General features: G+C 39.6%; 1 protein-coding gene across 1 annotated transcript in view; it reads right to left on the bottom strand.

The window, feature by feature from the left end:
• Hipk3 (homeodomain interacting protein kinase 3) overlaps positions 1–26,834 on the bottom strand; it is a 137,872-nt gene that overhangs the window by 105,078 nt on the left and 5,960 nt on the right. The window lies entirely within an intron of this gene.

The raw sequence follows: 26,834 nt of genomic DNA, 5'->3' as shown, positions 1-26,834 counted from the left end.
GCTTCCCTCTCCTTCAATCCTTTACCTTCTGTGCACCTGTCCTTCAGAGTTAATTTTCTTTAGTACTTGTTTCCTATGGTTCCATTTGTTCCAAATTAATGTCTAGCCTTTTGCAAGCCCAAGCACTTTCCTCTGGAATAGACATTCCTTCTTTGCTTTGTTCATCCTCTTCACTAGGTTTTCGTTTACTACGATTTATCTATCCCACTTTTCGATTCCAGGATCTAGGGCAAGGCAGAGGGATTGTGGCAACTTCCTGCATGTATGTTTATATGCACTTATTCCCAGCTGCTTTTCAAACTGGGAGAAGTATGTTTTGTAGAACGCCCTTAAAAGATGAAAGGTTTATCAGGGCATGGTGGCCCACATCTGTAATCCCAGCACTCAGGAGGCTGAGTCAGGAGGATTACTGCGAACTTCAAGGACAGCCTGGGCCACATAGTAAGTTCAAGGCCAATCTGCACTGCATAGGTAGGCTGAGGTAGGAGAATCTCAAAGCCCAGCCTGAGCAATTTACCCACTTAGTGAGAACCTGTCTCAAAATAAAAACTATAAAACAAGCTGGCTGTAGGGTGTGGTGGTACACATTGGTAATCCCAGCACTAGGGAATCTGAGGCAAGAAGATAGAGCATTCGAGACCAGGCTGGGCTGGACAGCAAGTTAGAAGCCAGCTTGGAACATAATAAGACTCTGTCAAAAAAAAAAAAAAATAACTGGCTGGGGATGTAGGTCAATGTGAAGACCTTTGCTGCAATCCCCAAGTACTTTCGGACAGAGAGAGGGAGGGGTGTGGGGAAGGGGGGCAGAGACAGCAGAATACCTAGAAGCCATTGGATTTGTTTGTTTGTTTGTTTGTTTTGGTACCCGGATTGAACTCGGGTGCGGTCCTTGCGTTTGCGCAGCAGGCAGGAAACCACTGAGCTGAATCCTGGCCCTGTTTGTTTGTTTTTGAGACAGGGTCTCTCTATGTAATTCAGACAGGCCTTGAACTTGTTATGTATCCCAGGCTGGCCTCAAACTCAAAGTGATCCTCCTGCCTCAGCCTCCCAAGTGTTAAGATCGCAGACGTGCCCCTCCACTTCCAGCTCCATTGGATTTGAATGGTGAGTGTTTTCTTCAAGATAGGAGGCATTTACTTAGTATTTAGTTACTTTTGATTTAATAAATAATAACCAAAAGAACAAAAAAAGGGTAATCTACTTAAAGGAGCTAGCTACAATAATAAATCTATTAGAGAAAGACAGAAAATATTCCACCTTCGAATTTTCAGAAATTTTTCATGCCTTCTAGACCACCTCTAATGTAAGACATCGACCCTCTGTATTTGCAGCACTACTACATTTATGAAGGGTTGAGCATTCCTTCTATCCCTATACAGTACCCTGGACTCTACACTATAAATTCCAGGAGAGATTCTGTCATTTTGCAAAAAATCATCACATTACCAGGGCCTAATACAATGCCTGACTAGTTTTTAGAAAATATTGCTAAATAAGTATTAATTCAAGCCCACCTCTGCTTTGTACCTATTGTGTCCTAACCTCCTCTCTTTATCTCTAATTCCTTCTCCCCTCAAATCCATTTTGAACACAAACATCCATATAATCATTCAAAACTCTTGATTTACCATTTTATGAACTTGGCAAAAAAAAAAAAGTAAGGAAAATTTCTTATAGTACTAAATTCTTTTGAAAGCCAGGCTGCAGTTTCCTGAATTGTATATGGAAAAATGTAGCTGAGCTTGGTGGCACACACTTGTAATCCTAGCACTCAGGATGTTGAGGCAGGAGGATTACCGTGAGCTCAAGGCCAGCCTGGGCTACATAGTGAGACCTTGTCTCAAAAAAAAAAAAAAAAAGTAAAAACTTAATGATGCAAAAAAGAATACCAAAAAGTTAATGATCTTTTTATTCAAAAATATGACTTAGGGCTGGGGATGTAACTCAGTGGCGCCACATCTGCCTTGCGAGCACAAGGTTGAGTTTGATCCCCAGTACAGAAAAAAAAATTACTTAATGCCTGGTACAGTGGTAAATGACTGTAGTCACTGCTATTCTGGCCAGGGTGAGAGGATCATGTGAGCCCTAGAGTTTAAGAACAGCCTACAGAAAATGGGGAGATCCTGTCTCAGAGAGAGAGACAGAGAGAGAGAGAGAGAGAGAGGAAGGATTCAGTATGTACCAGGCCCTGTGCTATGGCAAAAGAGAGATAACCTGTGGACCTATGTTTTCTGAAGAAAGTTGACTTATACAATTAATTACAATATTAATAGATATTATAAAAAAAGAGAAGGGCAGGGTCAATGACAGACTAGAATAGGAAGACCTAATCAAGTGAGAGGTAGGGAAGCCATGGAAAGCCTGGCTCATTTCCCATCCTTTAGGACTCAAGTGCTCACTTGCTCAAGGAAGAATCTCAACGTCCCTCACTAAGCCAGATTCCCATAGGTGCCTTTCCTTTACCGCATTTATCTAAGTTGTAATTTTACATTTATTTTCCGGTTATTTGATTAACAACTACTTCCTCCATTAATCTGAAAGCTCCACAAAAGAAGAGATCGCATCATTTTTTTGTTTTGTTTTTATGCTTCATTGTATCCACAACACCAAGGCAAAGATGCATGGGGGACCATTCAACAGGACCTGCTATATACATGGCCCAGAGCAAAGTAAAAAGACCAGGGATGCTTGTTCAAAAAGTATTAAGGATCTGAAGATTGTAACAGCAGAGAATTAAACCAAGCTCAGGGACCTTATAAGCACAGACTTGTGCAATGACATGGGCTACACTTGATCTTAGCCAAAAGGCTTCGAAACGATGACAAGGCCTGAGTGATGAATAAATAAAAGTTGAGATCCGATGGATGAGTATGAATGTGCCCGAAGACAAGAGAGAAAAATTGAGACAGAAGAAAAAAATACATACAGGGCCAGGGATTTAGCTCAGTGGTTCTGGTGCCTGCCTCGAAAGCACAAGGTCCAGAGTTTGAGCCCCAGTAAAAAAATACATACAGAAGTCACACAGGAAAAGGCAACAGAGATCAGAGATTTCGAGAAAGCAAGACAGCTTTTAGTGAGAGAGAATGAGTCAAAGCAGATGAGGATAAAGGCAGAGAGAAAGGCCAGTCCAGGATTCAGGACCTCATTCTATCAGCAAAGAAGCTAGTGAAGAGTTTAAGGAAGGACAAAGAATGATTCACCCAGCCACTGCCTTCAGTGAGAAAACCATGGATGGAAACCATTTGTTTTTCCTCTTTCTACATTTGTGTTATTCAATTTTTCCTTCCAATGACTGCCAGTCTCATTCAGAGTAAAAGCCAAAAACTGCACAGTGGCCTACAGTAGTGTGAAAGTCCCTGCATGGAACTGGCCTCCAACGAATGTATCTACTCTTGTCTCTTCACCAACAGTGCCTGCTGTTTCAGCCGCTCCTCAAGGGCCCAGATCACCTTGTATGTGGAACACCCACAAGCATCCACCCACCTCCTCTTTACCGCCTTCCTCATAAAGTACCTTCTCTATGAAGCCTTCTTCAGCTATAACTATCTATATGTACACACACACACACACACACACACACACACACACGATCTCCCTATCTTTATCTCTCTCCTTAGGACTTCTACCATCTTAGATACGAGGGTAGGTATTTTTTGTCTCCTTCCTCTCAAGGAATTTTGTCTTGTTGGTTGTTTGATCCCAAAAGTCTAGAACCAGGCCTGGTATATAAAAGGAACTCAGTAAATATAAGATGAATGAGTGAATTTTCTTTGTAAGCAGTAAGAAGACCTCCATAGACTCAGACTACAAGCAGTCACAATCATTCGTAATCACCCACACGTGAAGTGCATGACCTCTTTCTCTTAGGTCTCTCCCTCCTCAAAAAAATTGCTCTGTGTAGAGGATGCCAATCCTCCTTGTACTTACCTCATGTTCATTGCTTGCTGAATGACATACAGGTGTCAGTATAGAGAAGTGCCCCTCTGCAGCCTTAGCCAGTGATGGTCATGCTTCTGTCCAAAGCACTGCAGTTCCAAGAAAAAGCCTGGAACTTTGTCAGGGCCTGAGTCACCAACCCACACTCATCTTCCTCGAGGAAGTTGAGTTTTTTGGTTTGCAAACCCTACACGTTCTTTCTTGCCATAAGATCTTAAGGGAGAGGGATTGGGAGGTTCCAGTCCACCAAAGAGCCCCCTAATTACAAACCAAGGAGGAAAAGTTCATCAGAATGTTTCTATCTCCTCCCTTGAAAGAGGTCCTGTCTTCCTTAGGCAAATAATCTACCTTCTTCCTGGAGATCAGCTTTATATGCCTGTGACTCAGGGAGGGGCAGCAGAGATGGAAAAAACCACTCCTGTCCATATTTGCATAACTAAAAAGCCCACTCACCTGTAACTCTTTGCAACCCAAAGATCTGTTTCTCTTCCTTAAAAAAATAAGCAAATGGGCCAGGGATTTATGGTTCTGGCACCTGCCTGGCAAGGGCAAGGTCCCAAGTTTGATCCCCGGTACCCTCAAAAAACAAACCAAAAACACTGCTCCCAGTAAATACAGACAAAACTAATGCCATATTAATCTAGAAGTTCATAATTTCATTGTTTTGGTTTTGGTCTATATAGCCCATGGTACCCTCAAACTCAACGTAGCCCAGTGTCTTAATTACTTCCTCATTACAGGGACAAAATACCCAACACCCACAAGTTAAAGAAGGAAAGATTTATTTAGATCACCGTTTGTAGAAGTTTCAGTCGATAGTTGGGGGGCTTTAAGGCAGGGCATGGCAGGGGAGAAACAGTCCACGTCATGGCAGACAGTAGGCAGCAAGAAGTGAGCCTCTCTTTCCCTTTATATTCCCTTCAGGTTATAAGCCTAGTGGGTGATGCTACCCACAGCAAGAGTGGTGCTTCTCTCTTCAGTAAATCTATTCAGCCACACCCAGAACTATGCTAAATCAATCAGTGGAATAATCCCCAGTATCACATACCCTTAATCCAGTACCACAAACCCACGATCCATCCATCTTCCAAAAGCCCTATCTATGAGTGCTGTGAGGGGCCATCTGGATACAAACCATAACTCCCAGGCTGACTTTGAACTCACTATCTTTCTGCCTCTACCTTCTGTTTGTTTTTTGAGACTGGACATCAGTAAGTCTTGAATTTACTATGTAGCCCAGGCTAGCCTTGAACTTTCAATCCTCCTGTCTCAGTCTCCAGAATGCTGGGATTATAAGCATGTGCCACCGTGCCCAGACTACAATCTCATTTTAGTCTGGGATTTAGGGACTGTAGTAAGTACGGGGCAAAATGTCAAAAAGTAAAATTCATCCTTAAAAATTACCTAAATTCTTCAAAAAATATAGTATGCATTGTTTTAAATCTTCTACCTTATATGATATGTATATTAATGATAGGCAACTATAATCACTCTCTCTCAAAGTTCTTCTAAAACCTTCAATTACTTTTTCCATTTCTTCCTCCAGGATAGTGAAGATACTAGCATACCTCCTCATCTGACAAGCAAATGATGTCTCCATGCTGGGGAAATCTTTAAAATCCCTGGCACATTATTTCCATAGGCTTTGCCAAAATGCACCTTTTAGGCCTGATTGATTCCATTGCCCACAGACATCAGTTTATTGAGTGAAAAGGCTTACCAGGGCCTAAACCACTGACTGTGTTCCCTCTCTCCAGACTTCTTGCAGTTCAATTCTCAGACGTCATCTATACTTACAATGCAATATCATAGATTAACATGGTTTTTGTAGTACAAAAGATATGTTTAAACTAAGGTAATGCAAAACAGGCAAATAAATCATCAATCTTGACTTGATCTTGACATTTTTCTGCTCATAAACTTTCAGACTATTGTTTCCCATGCTCAAACTGTCCAGATTTCCCAGGGTGACTATTACATTACAGGTGGACCTCATAAAACTCTTTTAGCTATTTATCTATGGTCCCTATGATCCCACCAAGGTGTTCTTATCTCTTTTCTTAATGACAACTTTAACTTTTATTTGCTCAGTGCCCAGGCCATTGCTGCCATCAATATTGTCTTCTTGGGGCTCAATGGTACAGCACATGCTTAGCATGTATGAGGTCCTGGGGTCACATCCCCCCTTGAAAATTAAATATTCACTCCTATGAAAACTTCTGATTGAACATTCCATTCCTAGGTGATTCTTATTCACCCCACCATAATATTTTTTAGTTCCTACTATACACCAGGTACTGTTGTGAGTGTTTTTATCGATTAGCTCAAGGATAATTATTATTACCCTCATTTTACAGATGAGAGAATTAAACACAGAGAGATAAAGCACTTTGTCCATGTTTAAGTGTACATTATCTGGATTTAGAACCGAGCCTTACGTATCTACCCCAAAGTATAAACTTCTACTACATACATATTTCAAAATACTTTTTATAAAATATGTAGTCATAGAGGAGATTATAATTCCCCTTAGGAAGATTTAAAGTTGAAAATTGTATTCCTCACAAGTCTCAACATCAAATCATAGATATAACAGACATAATTTAGGAGAAGGATGGTAGAACTTTATATTCCTCTAAAATGGTACATGGAGAAGACTTATCTAAGCTTATCTGGTCCTATCTTCTCTTTTTACAGATGAGAGAACAGAGATTCAATTAAGTGAGAACAGAGGCTCAGAAAGGTTTCATTATTTAACCAAGACCATACAGGTTCAATGCTTTTTCCTCCCATCAATGACTCTGAATTCCTGAAATAGGAACTTCCTGGTTTATCCCCAAATTCCTTCTTCCCTCTTTTTTTTGGTACCAGCGATCGAACATGGGTCCTTGCACTTACACAGCAGGCAGCGAAACCACTGAGCTAAATGCCCAGCCCACCCTCTATTTATGTCCAATCTAGAGAAGCAGCCCCAGCCCCTCCATATTTAGTCTTGATCGCCTATGTCCAAGTAGGAAATCACCCACTCTTCTTTTCTGAGCTCATGAACCATAGTGAAATGTATGCGGAAGTACACACGGGACATCCAGAACAAGGTGTGCTCAGTAACACAAGTGGCTTGTTCAGTCATGCACAGCCGTGTAACAACAACAACTACAAAAAAAAAAAAAACCACTCAGCCTGCTGACACACAGTTTCCTCTGGGTTAGCGAAATGTCAGGCATTTAAGAAAAAATTCTTTGGGTGTGAATTTGTCCTTATACATCAACAACATATGCACCAATCCAGCCCTTCCAGGGGTCAGGTAAAGGAGAGCTGTTACCAGGTACAGGTGAGGATGAAGTTAGTATGTATGGCTAAGTTTTGCTCAGGAGGGGTCTAAATTGATGTGTGAGATCTGGACCAGTGCTCTTCCTTCTTCCCTAGTGCTTTTTCTTGTGATGCCCCTTACATTACATTTCCCCTACACATTTAGTTGTCTCCCTCCTTTGTTCAAAGACACAGCTTCAAACTGCTCCCTGGCTTCGTAAATTGTCCCCCTAACATGCAGAGATCCTTACCAGTGAATGATTCTTCCTTTGATCAAAACGTGCATTCCTCAAGTGAATTCAAGTTTAATCTTAGGAATGGTATGCTATTTAAAACACACTATTATGTTTTAAAATAGACAAAGCCACCAATAGCCCAAACAAAGGCTTCGTTGGAATAGAAAAAAAGGCATTTATGAGGGTTTACTTCCATCTGTCAGAAAATTGTCTTAATATACCAATTTTGTTAAGACAACATGCTTTTCTGCCATCTGTCAGAAAAGCGTCATAATAAACCTACAAATCTGTGTGTCTGCAGCATGCATCGTGCCTGTCCCTACGCAGCAGCCTGCTGAAAGAGACTTCCTCTCTCATGCTCTGTCCCTCCCCGGAAATGGAGAAAGAATAAAACTAGGAATCAGGAGACTCTGCAGCTCACTCTGTGACTTGGGACATATTTCACAGCCTTTAAAGCATTTTTCTTCATTTCTTAATTTTCATTTTCTGCAGTGCTGGGGATGGTAGGCAAGGGCCTCATGAATGCTAGGCAAGAACTTTATCACTGAGCTACAACCTCAGGCTTTTCTTTCCTCATCTTTGAAATTGACATTACAATGTCTGCCTTGCAAGGAAGTGGAAGATTCAATGAGACAGCATGCAAACCTGTTATAAGCTAGGTACAAAGTAAAGGTTAGCTGAGTCTAAATGTTAAAGAATGTCTCATTTCAGGCAGAGGGTGGAGCTCACTGTAAGACACTCACTTAGCATGTACAAGGCCCTGGGTTCCATCCAAAAGTCTAATTTTAAACTAATTGGAGGGGTTACACTGTTTAATCTGTGCCCTATTTGAGATCAACCCCAGAAATGCAAGAGAAGAGGGCAAATCTGAACTATAAAAGGAAATTTAGCCTTCCTTCAACATTTCCCTTTTCTGTTTCTGCCTTCTCCCTCTTCTCTTTTCTACAGAAGGAGGAATTAGTCACTCTCAAGCTTAGTCCTCACTTCTCACCTTTACTATATTCAATTTTGTACCATAGTTCTGTTTTTGCTCAACTTTGAAAAGGATAATTATTCCCTGAGAGAACTGTCTTGCCCTAAATGCAGAATCTCAAAGCCTGTTAGGGGGTTATACTCCAACCAGAAAACAGTCCTGACTGTGTTCCTCTCAGTTAATAATAAAACATCAACTAAAATTTCAGCTCAGATCAATCAAGTTCACATTCCACCTGTCCACATTTGACCCCCAGTATTCCTGATTTGCCTTCAATAAATATAAATATGCTTATTCATGTGAATTGCTTACTATGCATATGTTTAAATTCTGTGTTGCATGATAGTTATGGTAATCATGAGATTAGTGCTCTAGGTATGTTAGGGTTCAGATCTAGATGTCTCCCATGAGCCTCATGTGCTCATAGGTGGGGCTTTTGGAAAGTGATTGGATTATGGTGGTTTATAGCTGACTCTGTTAGGAGGCAAGTTTTGGTCAGAAAAGGCCAGTCACTGGGAGGTGTGTGGGAGTGGCCTGGGTTTATCTCTCCCCTCAGCTCCTCCCATCATTCTCTGCTTCCTGGATGCCCTGCCATGAGCAGCCATCCCCACCATGCCCCTCTGCCATAATGTCCTGCCTGGGAGCCACTGGACTATGGACTCTACAAACTGTGAGGCAAAATAAACCTTTCCTCATTTAAGCTGTGAGTATCAGGTATTGTGTCCCAGCAGAAAAGTGACTAAGACAGGGTCCATCATTGCTTTTCATTTTCTGTCTTTTTTTTTTTTGGTACCAGAGATCGAACTCAGAACCTTCTGCTTGCAAGGCAGGCATGGTGCCACAGAGCTAAATCCTCGGCCCTTTATCATTGCCTTTTGTTTTCTGTCTTGTTTTTGTTTTATGTGTAGTTGGGGATGAAACCCAGAGGCTCACACATGCTAGGTCAGCACAACCCCACTGAGCTATGTCCTCAAGCCCTGTGTTTGCGTCCTAAAACACCAAATACTGCTCGGTATTTTCGTTGTTTTTTATGTAGCACAGATAGCTGCTCACAGCTTCAAAATAATAATAACATAGAAAAATTATTCCTGAGATTGCCATTGAGATTTGTGCAGCATTATACTTCTTTTTCTAGTAGGAAAAGAATATATTTACAAGAAGAAAAAATGCGAAAAGTAAAAAGAGGAAAGAATCATTAGAGCATCTACAAGATTATAAAGGGAAGCAATCAAATGTGAAAGCAAAAATAAAAATGATGTATTTTCTTATGTAGAATACAATTAGTTCAAGTTACAGTAAAATTGAATGGATGTGCAATAAAACCTAAACAAGCGTTCTTCTTTAATCAGCATACTAAAAATTACAGTGTAAAGGTCATTTTTAGTCTGCGATCAGACAAAGGAATTTCATTCAAAATGAAGAAGACAATTCAGGCTTATCATAAAATCAGTAGAATATCTCAAAGCTGTGTAGTGGGAAATTTAACTTGCTTATATATAGTTTATTTCATTAAAATACAGGTTATGTAATGAGCTAAAGTAATGATATTTTAATGTAGTTCAACAAATATGAAAGGAAAATAACATTTCTGACATAAATAATCTAGATCCATGAAAAAATCAGCTTAATTGCTTGAAAATTACATACTAAATTCAGAATCTTAATATATATTTATTCAAATATATGAAAAAAACAAATCCATTTTGGAAGAAGAGCAGGATACTCTCATTTTCTTTTGTTGGGGAGGGCTTTGTTTTGTTTTGTTTTTTGAGATAGGATCTCACTATGTAACTCAGGCTGGCCTAGAACTCACTAAGTACACCAGACTGGCCTTGAACTTGTGATGATCCTCATGCCTCAGCCTCTTCAGTGCTGCGCCACCACACCCGGGAGGGAGTATCCATGTGTTTAAGAATTTGTTTCTCTCCCTAGAAACATTTTTTTTTTTTGGTACTGGGGATCAAACTCAGGACCTTGCACTTTGGAGGCAGGCATGGTGCCACTGAGCTAAATCCCCGGCCCTTTATGTTTTCGTTTTTGTCTCCTTTTTTCCTATTTGGTACCAGGGATCAAACCTCGGGCCTCACCCATGCTGGGCAGGTACTGTATCAGTGAGCAACATCCCCAGCCCTATTTTGTGTGCTGCTGATGAAACCCAAGGCCTTGTGCATGCTAGGGAAGTCCTCTACCACTAAGCTACATTCCCCCGCCCAAAACATTTTAAATAAAAGCTAAAGACCTCAAAGTCTTATCTTCACCATCACAATATATTCCTATTACTGAAAAGAGAGAAAGACCACAGTCTATTGTAGTATCACTGGAACAAACACATACGGGGGCGGGGGGGAGACAGGCATGGGGTGGGCAACCACAGTCTATTTTAGGTCTCTTTTAGTATCACTAAAAGAAACTTCTATATCTAAGGTATGGTTGTCAACCAACCTAGATTCTTGTAACACCTTGAGCCCAGGAGTCTTATGAGTTGGAATCACAAAGTAGGATAGAGGCGCTTGAAATCTCCACGGCCAGAGCTGTGTAGACTGTAGCACCACCCTTGGCCTGCGATCCTGCTCCTTCACATCTCTGGCCCATGGTTTCCTTGTCTAGAAAAGGAGACAATAGCGTGATACACACCTCATGAGGTTGTTCTGAGGATCAAATGAGTTCATGGCCATAAAGAGCTCGGAACACCTCAGAGAGCAGGAAAAGAATAAATGTTGATGGCCATCATCTTTCCCTGTCTTGTTGCTGTTAGTCTTCCCCCTCTGTACTCTGTTCTCCACACAGCAGCCAGAGTGATTATTTAAAGGTGTAACCCATTTATACATCCCTTCAATCCACAAATATTCATCAGTCACTGTGTTCATTTTTTAGAAATGCCCACAAATTCTGTAACACTCCTCCCCCTTCATGAAGTGGAATTTAATTCTCCTCCCTTTGTATGTGGGTTGGACTTTGCAATTTGTTTTTCTGTTTTGTTTTGTTTTTTTGGAGAGGGAGGGTGTTCTTTTGTTTTCTATGGTTATAGGGATTAAACCCAGGGCCTTTGTATTGAGCTACATCCCTAGCCTTTTTTATTTTTTATTTTGAGACAAGGTCTCACTAAGTCCCTAAATTGCCCAGATTGTGTTTGGACTGGAGATCCTCCTGCTTCATACTCCCTGAAACTTGTTTTTAATAAAATGAAGTGGATATGCTAGTGTGCAACTTCAGATACTAGGTCTTAATAAGGTACTGTGGCTTTCACCTTGATCTCTCTCTCTCTCCCTCCTCTTTCTCTGATAATTTTTCCAACCAATCTGTTGTGAACAGCCCTGTGGAGAAACTCACATGGTAAGGGACTGAGGGCTGCTGGCCAGTAGTTATATCAAAGAGCTCAGCAGAAGATCCTGCAAGGTCCTCAAGATGAGCGCATCCCAGGCCCAAGATGAGTCCACCCCCCATTAAAGACCCTGAGCTGCAACACAGCTTAGCCCTCCAGAATTCCTGATCCTACGAGGTATGAGAAAATAAACTAATGTTATTCTGAGCCACTAAGTTTGGGGGGTAGTGCGTTCCACAGCAACAGACAACGAGGGGATTTAGCTCAGCGGAACTGCGCCTGCCTCACAAGTGCAAGGTCCTGAGTTCGATCCCAGGTAACAACAACAACAAAAATCAAACAAAGCAAGCAATAGACAATGAATCAAATCCTCTGCTGTGTGCTAGACGATGTGCTAGGCATTGGGAACACACAGTGAACACAGCAGTTCCAGTCCACACCCTCATGTGGCACTTATACTCCAGTGGTGCCAATAAAATATAAACAGGTGAAGAAATAAAGTCATGGTTGAGACAAAGCAAGCCAGGCCTGGTGGTGCACACCTGTAAGTAATCCCAGCACTCTAGGAGGCTGAGGCAGGAGGATCACAAGTTTGAGCCCTGCCTGGGCAACTTACTGATTTAGGGGGACCCAGTCTCAAAGCAAAACATTTTGTAAAGCACTGGGGATGCAGCTCAGTGTGAAGGACCTGGGTTTAATTGCAAAAAGCAAAGCAAAGCAATGCAAGAGCACCTGGGGATCGGAGAAGAGGCCTAATGGTGGAGGTGGAGGGAAACATTTTAGATGGGAGGCACGGGGTGAGAACTTCAAACACAGACCTGAATGATGCAGGGGAGCGACCATATAATTGTGTGGAGAAATAGTTTTGATGGTGGTGGTGGCTGTTTCCAGGCAAATGAAATAAGAAATGTAGTTATCCAAAGGCAGAAAAGAACTTGACACATCCCTGAAACAGCCCGATGGCCGATTTGGCCAGGGAAGAGGGACAGAAGTGTGTGTGGTATAACGAAAGGTCTGTGAGGAGCCAGGGACACCATATGGCTTCCCCTCTGAACCACACAAAACCAACCCCTGCTTTGAGAATAACACCCAGGTTCCTTCCTATGGGCTCCAAACCTGTGTGACCTCACCCCCTACTATGCTACCCCTCAGTAGCCACATCCTGGTACACTGCCTTTGGCTAGGATTTATCAGCCCCCCACGACATCTTATTTGCTTACATTCTTGTTTATTCATTCTTGATAGAGTTTAAAGTTCCATCAGAGCAGTAGATTGTCATAAAACCTCCTGGATGGAATGTATGAAAGGGGTACCTCTCATTAAGATGCTGGCAACAAAATCACAGACTGACCTACTCTACTGTAGCTGTCCCCAGTGTTTTTAGCACTGGGGACTAGTTTCATGGAAGACAATTTTTCCCCAGATGGGGGGAAAGAAGTGGTTTGGTGATGATTCAAGCACATTACATTTATTGTGCACTTTATTTCTATTATAATTACTTTGGAATATATAACAAATAATTATTCAACTCACCATAAAGCAGAATCAGTGGGAGTCCTGAGTTTGTTTGCTTTGTTTTTTGAGACAGGGCCTTGCTATGTTGATCAGGCTGGCATTGAACTAACTCACTGTGGAGCCCGAAACTCTCAAACTCTCAGCAATCCTCCTGGCTCAGCCTCCTGAGTGCTGGGATTACAAGTGTGCACCACCACGGCCAATTCTGAGTTTGTTTTCCTGCAACTAGATAGTCCTGTCAAAGGTGAAGGGAGTCAGTGACACCCCGTGTTTTTTTTTATATCAAATCTACTTTATAATCTCGTTTTGGTTGCTATCACTGCACAAAATTCTGCTTCACAAAGGTAAGATGTTGGAAATGGAAGTGAGCTTTTCATTGCTTTTGTGGCAACTCAAAATATTCCACCTTGACTTTAATCCAGAATATATGAAGAGGTGAAGTTGTCTAAAACATATTTTTAAGGCCACCATCACTTGCAACCCAAAGCAACTGATCCTCTTCTAGCGTGAAGAAAGTTAATTCACCTGGTTTATTCACAAACACATGCAGAAAATTTATGTAAAGTCCTCACCATGGTACCTGCTGTTTATTGTGGATCCTGTCATTTATCTAGTCTTAGACATCATTGATATATCATTGTTATTATCTTATGGGCCAGTAAAAAAAGAAAAAGCCAGATACAGTGATGCATGCCTGTAATTCCAGCACTCTAGGAGGTTAAGGCAGGAGATTCAAAAGTTCGAGCCCAGCCACCCCAGCGACTTAGTGAGACCCTCTCTTAAAAATACAAAAAGGGGAAAAAATGGAAACAAAGTCTTTGTAAATAGGGAAGGGTGGAGGGGGTGAAGGGAGGGCTAGGAACGGGGAAAAAATAAGAACCAAGATGCATTATGTAAAGGTACAATTCCCAATGAGAAATGTAATTGTGTTGTATACCTATAATGTACCAATAAAAGAATTTAAGTAATTTAAAAAAACACAAAAAGGGCTAGAGGTGGGCTCAGTGGGCTTAATTCCCAGTACAAGAAAGAAGGAAAGAGAGAGAGGGAGGGAGGGAGGAAGGAAGGAAGGAAGGAAGGAAGGAAGGAAGAAAGAAAGAAAGAAAGAAAGAAAGAGAGAAAGAAAGAAAGAAAGAAAGAAAGGAAGGAAGGAAGAGAGAGAAAACCTGCTGCAAATTAAACTTGGCAAAATGTCTTAAGACTGGTACTGGCACATATACAAATCTGTCATAACTGCCCCATGTATAGTATAGAATAGTCTCAAGGATATTTATTTTATACTATGGGTAATTATACTACTATGTACTGTAATATGTCGTATAATAATGTAATGCTGTACTATTATAACCAAGTACAATACTATTCCTTCATTTATTTTGTTGCAGCTTTGAAACAACTTCATCATTTATGACTACCTTACTTTCTGCTGTCTCTTAAAGAATTTTGTTATTTCAGGTTTTTTGTTTGTTTGTTTGTTTTTGAGACAGGGTCTCATTATGTGCTTAGCAATCCTCCTTCCCCAGCCTCCTGAGTGCTAGGACTACCGCAGCATATGTCACACAAGTTCTAGCCCAGCCTGGGCAATTTAGCTACACCCTGTCTGAAAATAAAAAATAAAAATGGTTGAGGTTGGGCATGGTGGCACATGCTTGTTATCCCAGTACTCAGGAGGCTGAGGCAGGAGGATTGTTACACATTCAAGGTCAGCCTGAACTTCATAGTGAGATTCTGTCTCAAAAACAAAGCAAAACAAAACAAAAAAAGGGCTGAGGATGTAGCTCAGTGTGAAGGTCCTTGGTTCAATCCCCAGTACTGCAAAAAGTAAAAATAAAATATAAAATATAAATTTAAAAAGGGCTGGGAATGTAGCTCAGTGGGAAGGTCCTAGGTTCAATTCCCAGTCCTGAAGAAAAAAATTACTGTCCCATATTTTCCCAAACATTTTAAATAGGATTAAAGTGGACACCTGAAGTACCAACAATGAATATAACTGAATTAAAGTGATAGCCATGGGGCTGGGGATTTAGCTCAGCAGCATCATGCCTGCCTTGTAAGCGCGAGGTCCTGAGTTCGATCTCTGGTACCAAAAAAAAAAGTGACAGCCACTTGACAACCCCCAGGAAGCTCATCTGTGCAAAGCCATGACAGCCTGCTCACAAAGGGGGCCTGCCAGGTAGTGATTCTAAGATATCCTGGATTATAAAGCTCAGAGGGAATTTTGATTTCAGAAATCTTAAAATGCAGGAAAGAATTTTGTGTGTGTGTGTGTGTGGTACTGGGGATGAAACTAGAAATATCTGTCTTAAAAGGTTTAGATATGTATCTTTTTTTTTTTGTACTAGGGACTGAGCTTAGGACCTTGCACTTGCAAAGCAGCCACCAGAACCACTGAGCTAAATCCCCGGCCCTAGACATGTATCTTAAAAGGTGACTGTGGTGCAGTCAGGTAATGGATACACAACAGGATTAAAAGGGATGTGAGATCTTGTTTTACTTTATGTAGAATGACATTCAAAACATTGTGCTTTTAAAAAAAAAACCATTCTGCTTAAAATGTCAGTTATACATGATCTATTTCTTCCTTCCTTTCTTTTTTTTTTAGACAAGTTCTCACTATGTAGTTCAGGCTGGCCTTGAACTCACTATGCAGGTCAGGCTGGCCTCACACTCAACAGTGATCCTCCTGACTCAGCTTCCCAAGTGCTGGGATTAGGCGTGCATCACCATACCCAGCACATATGATCAATTTCTATATAATAAAAAATAACAGGCAGATTAATGTTTACATATGCTCCAGTGTACATATATTATAATGTGTAATTAGGTATATACACATACACCTATCTAATGATTTATGGTAATTCTTGCTGGAAAGTGGAATTATGGTACATTTATTTTCTGGTTTTTTGCATTTATAAAATTATACATGTTTCACTCAGCTGGGTGTCATGGTGCACACCTATAATCCCAAGTACTCCAGGGGCTAAGGCAGGAGAACCACAAGTTCGAGTGCAGCCTGGGCAGCCTAGCAAGATCTGTCTCAAAATAAGATATAAAAAGGGCTGGGAATGTAGCTCAGCTGTAGAATGCTTGCCTAGTATGTGCAAAGCCATGAGTTTGATCTCTGTTGAAAAGCTTTACTGGGGCTAGGGATTTAGCTCAGTGGTTCCACCGCCTGCCTCGAAAGCACAAGGTCCCGAGTTCGATCTCCAGTACCAAAAATAAAAGGTTACTAACATAATAATAAAAAAAAAACATAAATAATCAAGGGGAAAGGCTAAATGGTAAATTTTGAATCAAGTTTAATAATTACCCACAATAAAATTTCTCCATTTAAAACATGTTTTCTCCTGGGTCTGGTGGCTTTCTCCCAGCATTCCTGAGGCTGAGGCAGGAGGATCAGGAGTTCAAGCCCAGCCTGGACTATATAATAAGACCCTGTCTTTAAAAAAAAAAGTTTTTTAAATAACCAAGTTGATTATACTAGAAACAGTCCTAAGTATCTTGCCATGCAGTTTCTAATTAAGAACAATCTCTGTTTAAATGGGGATAGAATAGACTTATGTACATTAATAAATTTATTTGGTGGTCACAATATTAAAATTAGGTCGGGCTGGTGATTTAGCTCAGTGATTCTGGCACCTGCCTCGAAAGCACAGGGTCCTGAGTTCAATCCCCGGTACCAAAAACAAAAACAAAAACAAATCACAACAAAAAAGCTACTTAACCACTGCTCACAGATATTATAAGGGAAATTCCTACATAGAATATAATTCTGAGCTAGATCTCTACTCCAAAAACAATGTGATTCATTTTAAAATGCCATGTTAGGAAATACCATCATGCTACAAAAATATACTAATTAATGAATCCTAAATCTGGGATTTAAAGAAGTGAAAAGATTCTCCCTTTTCCATTTAAGGGAAGTAAGTTAATCAGTGACCAAAAGGAAAGGTATGTGCTTCACAGAATCAGGTATGTTCACTTTAGTTCAGTCCCTCTCTGTTGGTTACCCATGTTTAAAGAAGGAATTTGACTTTCAGAGGGATTCCCTGCTAAAACCCACATCACATTATTTATGTAGCCATGTGCATGAGCACACACATACAACCTGCTCATTGCTGTTGTTTATTTTATCATCTCTGCATTTTAATATTTGAGAATATATTTTTATTTTAATAGTTATATGTATTTATGGGGTACAGGGTGACATTTCAATACATATACACAATGAATATTGTGTAGGCAACCCCTTGCCTCCACACATGTACAACCTCTGCATTGCCCTTGTATCGCAGCACTCATCTAGAGCTGATATAATTTCAAACTATGTGGGTACTAATTTAAGAAAATTAGGAAATGTTGCTTTTCCTGCATTTGCAAAACAAATCCAACATTTTAAAAACATAGCCCAACACTGTTTCATCTTTTGAAATGAGGAAACAGATGACTGACTTAAGGAAATCCGAGACTAGATATTTATAAATTCCAAAGATATCACAGATGTTGTGCCTCTTTTTTAAAACAAGTCTTTTCTAAAGAAGAATTATGACTAATTAAGTGTGAGTGCATGAGCATAGGCAGGAAATTTGATAAAAATCCAACAAATTAGGACACAGTCCAGGAAATCTCTTGGGGGTTATGTTCCTTACAAGTAGATAAATATCTTTCTAAAAGTTAATGTTCTTTAAAGAGTTCTCTAAAGCTGGCATGTGACATTTTTGCTATTCCTGTCTGGTCAAAATTTTTTAAATTTCTGAAAAGTAAAGGAAATAAATTGTAAACACTGTGGAAAGGTTTCTATTTTTTCTAGAGAATCACAGGATCAAAACTAAACTCAATATTATTTCATTTGGTTCAGCAAAAGTTTGCTTGCAGATTACAACTGCTATAATGCCAACAAAAGTATCTATTGTTCAATAGGGTTTAACTTCATATCAAATGTTACAGTTTAGTTCTGTTTGCTCCTGAAATATTCCGTCATATTACAGCTCTGTATCTGTCTCTGGGAATGAGGTTACAAAGGGCCAACTTTACTTATGTTTCGTTTTATTTGTACATTTTCAGGTTCTTAACGTAACATGTTCTGAAGGCTGACATTCAGGAAAAATACAAATCATTGAAAATACGTTATCAAGCAGAAGAGCGATTTGCTCATGTAATAGACAAATACTAAAAGCGTAATTTTATTTCATAGGCCCACCATTATAAAATTTTAATATCTATCAAATTATTAATATCAAATATTTATTGATAAAAGTTTAATATAAAAGAAAAATATATTAAATGAACTTCATCTGCTAATCTTTGTCTTATATCTACACATTCCCTCTTCCCATTATACTATGATTCCATATATTTTTAGATAGCATTATTGTATCATTTTTATTGGGTTTTTTTTTTTGGTACCAGGAATCAAACTTGGGACCTTGCACTTGCGAGGCAGGAGGCAGAACCACTGAGCTAAATCCCCCCATTATACTATGTACATCCATATAAGAAATTGAAAGTTCAATATAGAAAGATGCCAATTCCCTTTTAACATGAACTTTTGAAATGTAAGGACTTTTATATAAAAGGATGACTTCTTTTATAAACATACAGCTCCTAAAAATCATTAAGGAAAATATCACCTTGATCCAAAATGGGCAAAGGTACTTATCCTACAAATATGATCATACATTTGTAAAATAATGTGTGAGTTGAAATAGAAATATACAGTTAATGCTTAAATTTTTAAAAAAATACAGTAAAAGACACATTGCCATTAATCCTGCTCAGAATATTCTTTGCTTTGAACACACTTACCCTAACCTTATTGCCATTTTCTGAAGCAGTTCTGGAAGTCTTCTTTCGTGAGTGTCTTTAGTTGCACTGTCGTGGCTCTCTTGATGTCCTGAGCTGATTCAAAACATTTATCTTTCATTTACCTTAGAGAAGAGCCAGAAGTTGCACAGTGCTAGATCTGGTGAGTAAAGTGGATGGAAACACACAGTGATGTTTTAACAAAGCTGCCTTTCTGTTGGATGGCATTCAACAACAGCATTAACTGACTTTTGATCATACCTCATAAAGATACGGAAGAGAACTTTTAGAACTGCTTCAGAAAGTGGAAAGAATGATGGAATTAATGTGGTCAAAGTGAGGGGGAGCATTTTGAGGAGGATTAAAAGCAATGTGTCTTTAACGGTAATAATTTTTTTTTTGGTACCAGGGATCGAACTCAGGTCTTTGCACTTGCGAGGTAAGTGACAGAACCACTGAACTAAATCCCCGGCCCAATTGTAATAAATTTTTTAAAATTTAAACATTCACTACATATTTTGATCACCCTTTGTATATAAGTATAGTCTTTGAACCTTTGTTTATAATAACAAAAAATTGGGAACAACTTAAATGTCTACCAGTAGAAACCCAGTTAAATAAATTATAGCATAATCATACAATGGAATACCATGTAGCCATTAAAATAAAAATGAAGTAGTTTTCTCTGTACTAATATGGAACAACTACCAAACTATATAATAAAGAAAGCAAAATCTAAACAATGTGAACAATATATTCCCATTAGTGTGGAAAGGAAAGGTTTATGGTTATATGCATATGTCTCTCCAAATACATACAATATTTCTCAAAGAATCCATAAGAAACTAGTAACTATATTGATCTCAAAGAAGTTGAGAAAAGAACAATGGTTTTTAGAATCTGGAAAGTGTATGGGGAAGGGAGGAATGCAGAAAGGGTAGCTAATAGGTACAAGGCTGCATTTGAATAACCAGAATTTCTTCTGATATTCTATAGTACAGTATAGTATACATAGAATAATTCTAGCACTGACAATTAATTGCACCTTTCCAAATAGCCAGTAGAGAGGATTTTGAATGTTTGTAACACAAAGAAATGAGAAATGTAAATTACCTTGATCTGATCATTACATATTGCAAACATGTATTGAAATATCACACTGTGTTTTGTGCTCCATAAATATGTATCCTTACTGTGTCAATTAAAAATAAAAATATATTTTAAAAAAGAAATAATAAAAATACAGAGATGAGGGGTAATAAAAAACAAAACTGGTAACCATACTTTCTCCAGGGATCAGGGAAAGAAGGAAAGTGTACTCTTTTTCTTTCTTTCTTTCTTTCTTTCTTTCTTTCTTTCTTTCTTTCTTTCTTTCTTTCTTTCTTTTTCTTTCCTTCTTTTTCTTTCTTGCACTACCAGGAATTGAACCTAGAGCCTTCATCCTGAGCTACACCCCCAGCCCTTGTTTTATTTTATTGTGGTTTTTTTTTTGGTACTGGGGATCAAACTTGGGTCCTTGCACTTTCAAGGCAGGCGGCGGAACCACTGAGCTAAATCCCTGGCCCTGTTTGTTTTATTTCTTATTTTGAGACAGGGTCTCTCTAAGTCATTAAATTGCCCAGGCTGGCCTCAAACTTGCCTTGCCTCAGCCTCCCAGAGTTCTGGGATTACAGGTATGTGGCACCACGCTCAGCTTCTTTTTTTGCATCTTTTTGAGTATCACTAAGATTTCTGCAAGAGGCTTTGGACAGAACTAGCCAAAACAATGCCTATTTGAATATCCCAACCCTTAACTTTGTGACTGATAACCAGACCCAAATCAGCCAGCATTCTCTTCCATAGACAAACAAGTCTATGGAGCCATGCCTCTCAATAGCTTTCGATCAGGAATGAATTCTCCACTAAGAACAACTCCAGATAAGTCCCACTTTGGACTAATAGTTGGTGATTCACAGCACTCATTTCCCTTTTTAGGTGACGAGACAAACCATGCTTCTGCCACATCCACACAGGACATTTTGGATCAAGTGACTTCTGAGAAGAAAACTGAGGCTCAGCCTGTCCACCAAGCTTACCAAATGAGCTCGTTTGAACAGCCCTTCCATGCTCCATATCATGGATCTAGAGCTGGAATAGCTACTCAATTTAGCACTGCCAACAGACTGGTGAACCTGGGGGAACCAGGGACAAGTGCTGAATGTTCAGAATTTCCCTTGGTGAATGTAAATGATAACAGAGCTGGGATGACATCTTCAGCAGATGCCACAACTGGCCAGACTTTTGGCTAAAAAAAAAAGTGTAAATAATACTGGCACTTTAGAACAGATTAATCAAGTGTGGGGTTACTCTGTGTAAAATGGAGTGCTGTACAGATTTAAGAGCAACGCATTCTAACAAGTTAAGCTGATATGAATAGCAAGACAATCCAATACCTGCATTTTGTTTGGAGAATCACTAAGAAATATGTGTCCTTGATTTCCCAAAGGATTAGTGGTATTGATTTGAAGATTGTGGAAGACACTGCCAACTACAATTCCCACTCAAATGAGAATCCCACTGAGTTCCAAAGATGGGTGTGGCAGCAGCTGATTGGGAGATCAAACAGGCAAGTCTTTAAGAAGTTGGTCGATTTCTGTCTTACCTTTATGAAGCCTTTTAAATTTTTCGTTACTTTTTATTTCCTAAAAAAGCTCCTCCCTTCTATTTCACCCCAGGAAATGCATCCCTGAAATTTGTAGTGTAAGAGAAGGGCTCCACATTTCAAACTAGTACCCATTTTAAGTCAATATTTTCTGCAGAATAAATTTATTTTTTCTATATACAGTTCTTTTATAAAAGCATCTACATTTACAGTATTTACTTTTACCAACCCAATTAGGGACAACAATGAAGCCATTCTGATGAATATAGAAAAGTAGTAATCAGGAATTATGTAGAATCATTTGTCTTTTTTTTTGGTACTGGGGATTGAACTTGGGACCTTGCGCTTTTGAGGCAGGTGGTGGAACCACTGAGCTAAATCCCTGGCCTAGAATCATTTGTCCTATATCTGCCTCTGCTGCCGAATAATTTTTATACTCTAATTCATTCATTCATTTATTTTGACTGTTATAATATCACAGCACTCATCACACAAATATAGCGCTGCAAGGAGTATTAGATATTGTAGAGTGGTGTTTTTTTTCCCATTTATCTATTTATGTACCAGGGATTGAACTCAGGACCTTGCTCTTGCCAGGCAGGCACACAGCCACTGTGCTACATCCCTAGCCCTTTTTCCCTTTTAAATCTGTTTTTATTTTTTTATTATTATTATTATGTGGTTTTATTTTTTTTGGTATCAGGGATCAAGCTCAGGTCCTTGCACTTGCGCACCTTTTTCCCTTTTAAACAATAAACTTTGAAGCCAGGCACAACTGTTCATGCCTGTAATTCCAGCGACGCAGGAAGCTAAAGTAGGAGGCGCACAAATTCAAAGGCAGTCTGGGCAACTTTATGAGACCCTATTTGCAAAATCTCAAAAGACAAAAATGAAAAGAGCTGGAGATGTATAGCCATTGTAGAGCCCTTACCTAGCATGCATGAGGCCTCTGGTTCAAGTTCCAGTATTAAAACACACAAACACACAAACACACACACACACACACACACATGCACAACCCCAATATATCTTGAAACTTCAATTTGTTCTTTAAATTTACTCAGAAATGTAAAGCTTTTTTTGTATTGTTTTGTTTTGTTTTGGTACCGGGGATTGAACTCGGGACATTGCGCTTGCGAAGAAGGTGCCGGAACCACTGAGCTAAATCCCCGGCCCTTGTAAAGCTTTTAAATGAGATATTTGTTTCAAAATTGCAACACCAAAACATCTAGCAATAGTTTTGTCTTATTCATCTCAGGTGAGAAACACTCAAAATTTAATAGATTGCAATCTATTTACACTTAGATTCTAGGAGATGGCAAATATTGCTGTGCATCACAAATTAATTTTTATCCAAAGCAAGTGAAAACCCAAAACTAGAATTAGAAAGCCTGGACCCACTCATCTGAGTCAGAGAGTAGCATATCAGGTTATAAGCCACATGTTTGTTGGCAAAGAAAAATTGCAAATTTAGGAACATAACATCGATATCTTATTAATCAAGGACAGATGAAATTTGACTCCAATGAAATTCTGTTTTCTTCATCATATTTGACATAATGCATATTGTGTCTCCTGCAGAGTTGTGCTCAGAGATGCTTCGAAGAGAGAAGTGCAGATCACTTGGCAATGCCCAGGTACAGCCCTGGGCACAGTCTCCCTGGGCAGCTGTGAGCCAATGACAGGGAAAGGTTTGGGGCCTTGGACTTGGCCATTTCTGCCCCACACAGACCTGCTCTGCAGGCAGTCTGCACAGCGCAGCTCTTCGTTGGATGGGCTAAGACTTTCTCAAAGTTGCCTCATAGCCCACAGCTATTGCAATTCAATTCTTAGTTCCTCCTTCACTTCTCTCAGACCTTCATCAGACCATCATCTCAGACTAAAGGCTTTTTCTCATTACTCCCATTCTCTTTGCTCTCTATCTCTCACAAGTTTTCATCTCCAATAAATCTCTTGTGCTGCTATATTGGTGTCTGCGCCACCATGCCCAGCCCAGTCATCTTTTTATTTTCTTTTATGGACCTTCCATTTAACTATGGATACAGCTATAGTTAAATATTTGTTTCCTTTTTGCGACTTAATTTTGCAAGGCTACTTCCTGTAAGCTTTTATAATTTTAAAAGCTTCTCCAACAGGCCATTCCAATTTAGCATTATTCTGTAGTTCTTTTCTTGGTAAAAACATCCAAAATACTATATGATTTTTCATCATAAAAGTGATAAAGCAAAGACATCCAATGAACAAAGCCTCTTCTCATCTGAGACTGAGACAACAGCTCAATTTGTAGAAACAAATGCTTACTGCAAATTAAAAATTGTTTATTATTGTTTTTTAAAGTGTTGAAGAAATTTGCCAAGATGGTCTTTTTCTCTGTCCATTTTGAATTGAACTGACAATCAAATATTAAGATTTGGGCCAGGGATTTAGCTCAGTGTTTCCGCTGCTTGCCTTGCAAGCACAAGGTCCCGAGTTCAATTCCCGGTACCAAAAAAAAAAAAAGACCCTGTCTCAAAAATTAAGATTCAACTCAAAAGCAGAATATAAAAGGCAGCTCTAATTAGGCTAATTTAGTAAGCATATTTCAGGGCTCTTTACCATGCCTCCCTTAAAATAGAAATTTCCCACTCTTCACAAGAGAGGATAGATATTGGGAAGTAGGAAGAACATGTTCTAATGGAAGGGGAACAAGGGAGGGGAAAGAGGGAAGAGAAAGAAGGGAAAAGGGGAAAAGAGAGAATAGAAAGAAAACAATGGAAACCAAGTTTTTGTAAATAGGGAGGGGAAGAAGGGTTGAAGGAAGGGGAGGGCAACGAGAAAAAACGAAGAATCAAGATATATTATGTATAGGTACAAATTTCCTGTGATGAATGTGATCAATATGTATGACATATATGTACTAGTAAAAAAAAAGTTTAAAAAATTGATTTCCAGCCAGGAATGTAGCTCAGTGGCACAGCACCTGCCTGGCAAGTACGAGGCTCTGAGTTTGATTCCAAGTACCAAAAAAAAATTTAACTTCCAGCTCTTTGAGAAACTGAAATTTTTTTTTTTTTTTGTACCAGGGATTGAACTCGGGACCTTGTGCTTGCAAGGCAGGCAGCAGAACCACTGAGCTAAATCCCTGGCCTGAGAAACTGAAAAATTTTAAGACACTGAGGCATCCCTGAGATCTATCTGCCTGTCATGTGCCTTATGACTAAAACATACCTCTCAGAAAATGGCCTCACAGAGGCTTAAAAGTCTGAGAAGGGAAAAGTAACATCATTCTCTTAGTTGTACCATACCCAAAACTCAGAGATAAGTTTTATTTGAGTCTGATCTTCTGACTGTTGAAAATAGACTAGTTGCAACAGAGGTGTCAGGTGGCTTCTATGTCAACTTCAAATTCAAATTTAGGAAGTCCTTCCTGCCATCAGGACATGTTGTGCAAAGTAACAATAGATTTCTCAGCCATAAACACACTTTGACAGATCTAAATTCTGCCTAGTTTGTTCTTTTTCACATCTCACTATAGATGGCAAAAGAGGTCGTTACTCCCATGATTCACTGGGAATAAAGTACCTTAGTAGAGTCAAGATTTGTAAGAGAATTTTCCAAGAGCAACATGGTGTTCTTGGTTTTTGGTGTTTTAGCTACTCCAGCGATAAATAGTCTTTTCAGTAACATGCTGAGTGGAAGCAATATTTGATTCCTTCCTGTAAGTATTCTATTTTAACTAGCTGACTATGGCTTAGCAAGATCCTTAAGTAACAGGACAAGGGACACATGAATTTTGATGAGTAACAAGTGTGAACCATGAAGCAGTCCTTAGAGAGGGAGCCAATTCCAAGGGTGAGTAGTGTCACCAGGGTAGAAAGACTTGGAAGGACTGGCTGGTTATGGAGGCCCTATGAACTCACTGGGGAATTTAAATAGGGGAAAGTGTGCTTCTAAAAAGCTGAGGCTTTTTTGACAGAGACTGTGACAATATGCTTTCCCTGTTTCTCAACCTGGGCAGGCCTGATCCTGTCTCTAGTAAGTACTGCTGTTTTCCCACTTTGTAGGTGACTACAGTGAGTAAGAAGGAAATAATATCAGATGAAACCCCATGGGAGCCTGGGAGAACTAATGCACCTGCTTGGATTAATTGGGTCCTTAGGACAATCTTAGTTTCCTCCCCCCCACCCACCTTTTTTTGTGGTATTGTGATTGAACCCAGGGTCTTCACACTGAGCCACATCTCTAAGCACTTTATTTTTCAACACAAGCTCTCGCTAAATTGTCCAGGCTAGGCTCAAACTTGTGATCCTTTCACTTCTGCCTCTCAGAGTGCTGGTATTACAGGCCTGTGACACCAGCCCATTTAATTTTAATTTTTTATTTTGAGACAGAGTCTTGCTAAATTGCCCAGGCAAGACTCAAACTTGCAATCTTCCTTCATCAGCCTCCCAAAGCGCTGGGATTACAGGTGTGCGCCACTCCACCCAATTTAGAAATCTTTAAATCAGGGTCCCCAGCTGGCATCAGTCTGTACCCTGTTAGCACTTGGGCCACATAACAGGAAGTGAGTGGTGGGCCACTGAGGGAAACTTCATCTGTATTTACAGCCACTCTTCATTGCTGCAGTTATTCCCTGACCTCCACTTCCTAACAGATCAGCAGCAGCATGAGATTCTCATAGGAGCAAAAACCCTACCATGATCTGCATGTGCAAGGGATCTAGGGTGTATGCTCCTTAGGAAAATTGAATGCCTATGATCTGAGGCTGTGATGCTAGCCCTGGGGAATGTAATTATTATCTATCATATACATATACCAATAAAAAAAAGGAATTAAAAACATCCCTCCCCATCCAGGGAAAAATTGTCTTTCATGAAATTGGTTGCTGGTGCCAAAAAGGGTGGAGATTGGTGTTTTAAAGAATCATATCTTTGAACATTGAATTCAGTGTAAATATAATATTCTCTAAATCAGTACACAATCATTGCATAGAATTTTATGCCTACATACATCTTTTGAAAGCTTGTATTTATCAAAACATAAACTCTATGGAACTTTTTTTTTGGAAGAAAGCACTAATGGGTGATAGAGAAATAACTGTTACTTTTGACCACTGTA

Source organism: Heterocephalus glaber, unplaced genomic scaffold (assembly GCF_053883595.1).
Source record: "Heterocephalus glaber isolate CG9 unplaced genomic scaffold, H.glaber_assembly_v1.0 deba00000594, whole genome shotgun sequence".
Lineage (NCBI taxonomy): Eukaryota > Metazoa > Chordata > Mammalia > Rodentia > Bathyergidae > Heterocephalus > Heterocephalus glaber.
This window is presented reverse-complemented; position numbering and strand designations above follow the sequence as displayed.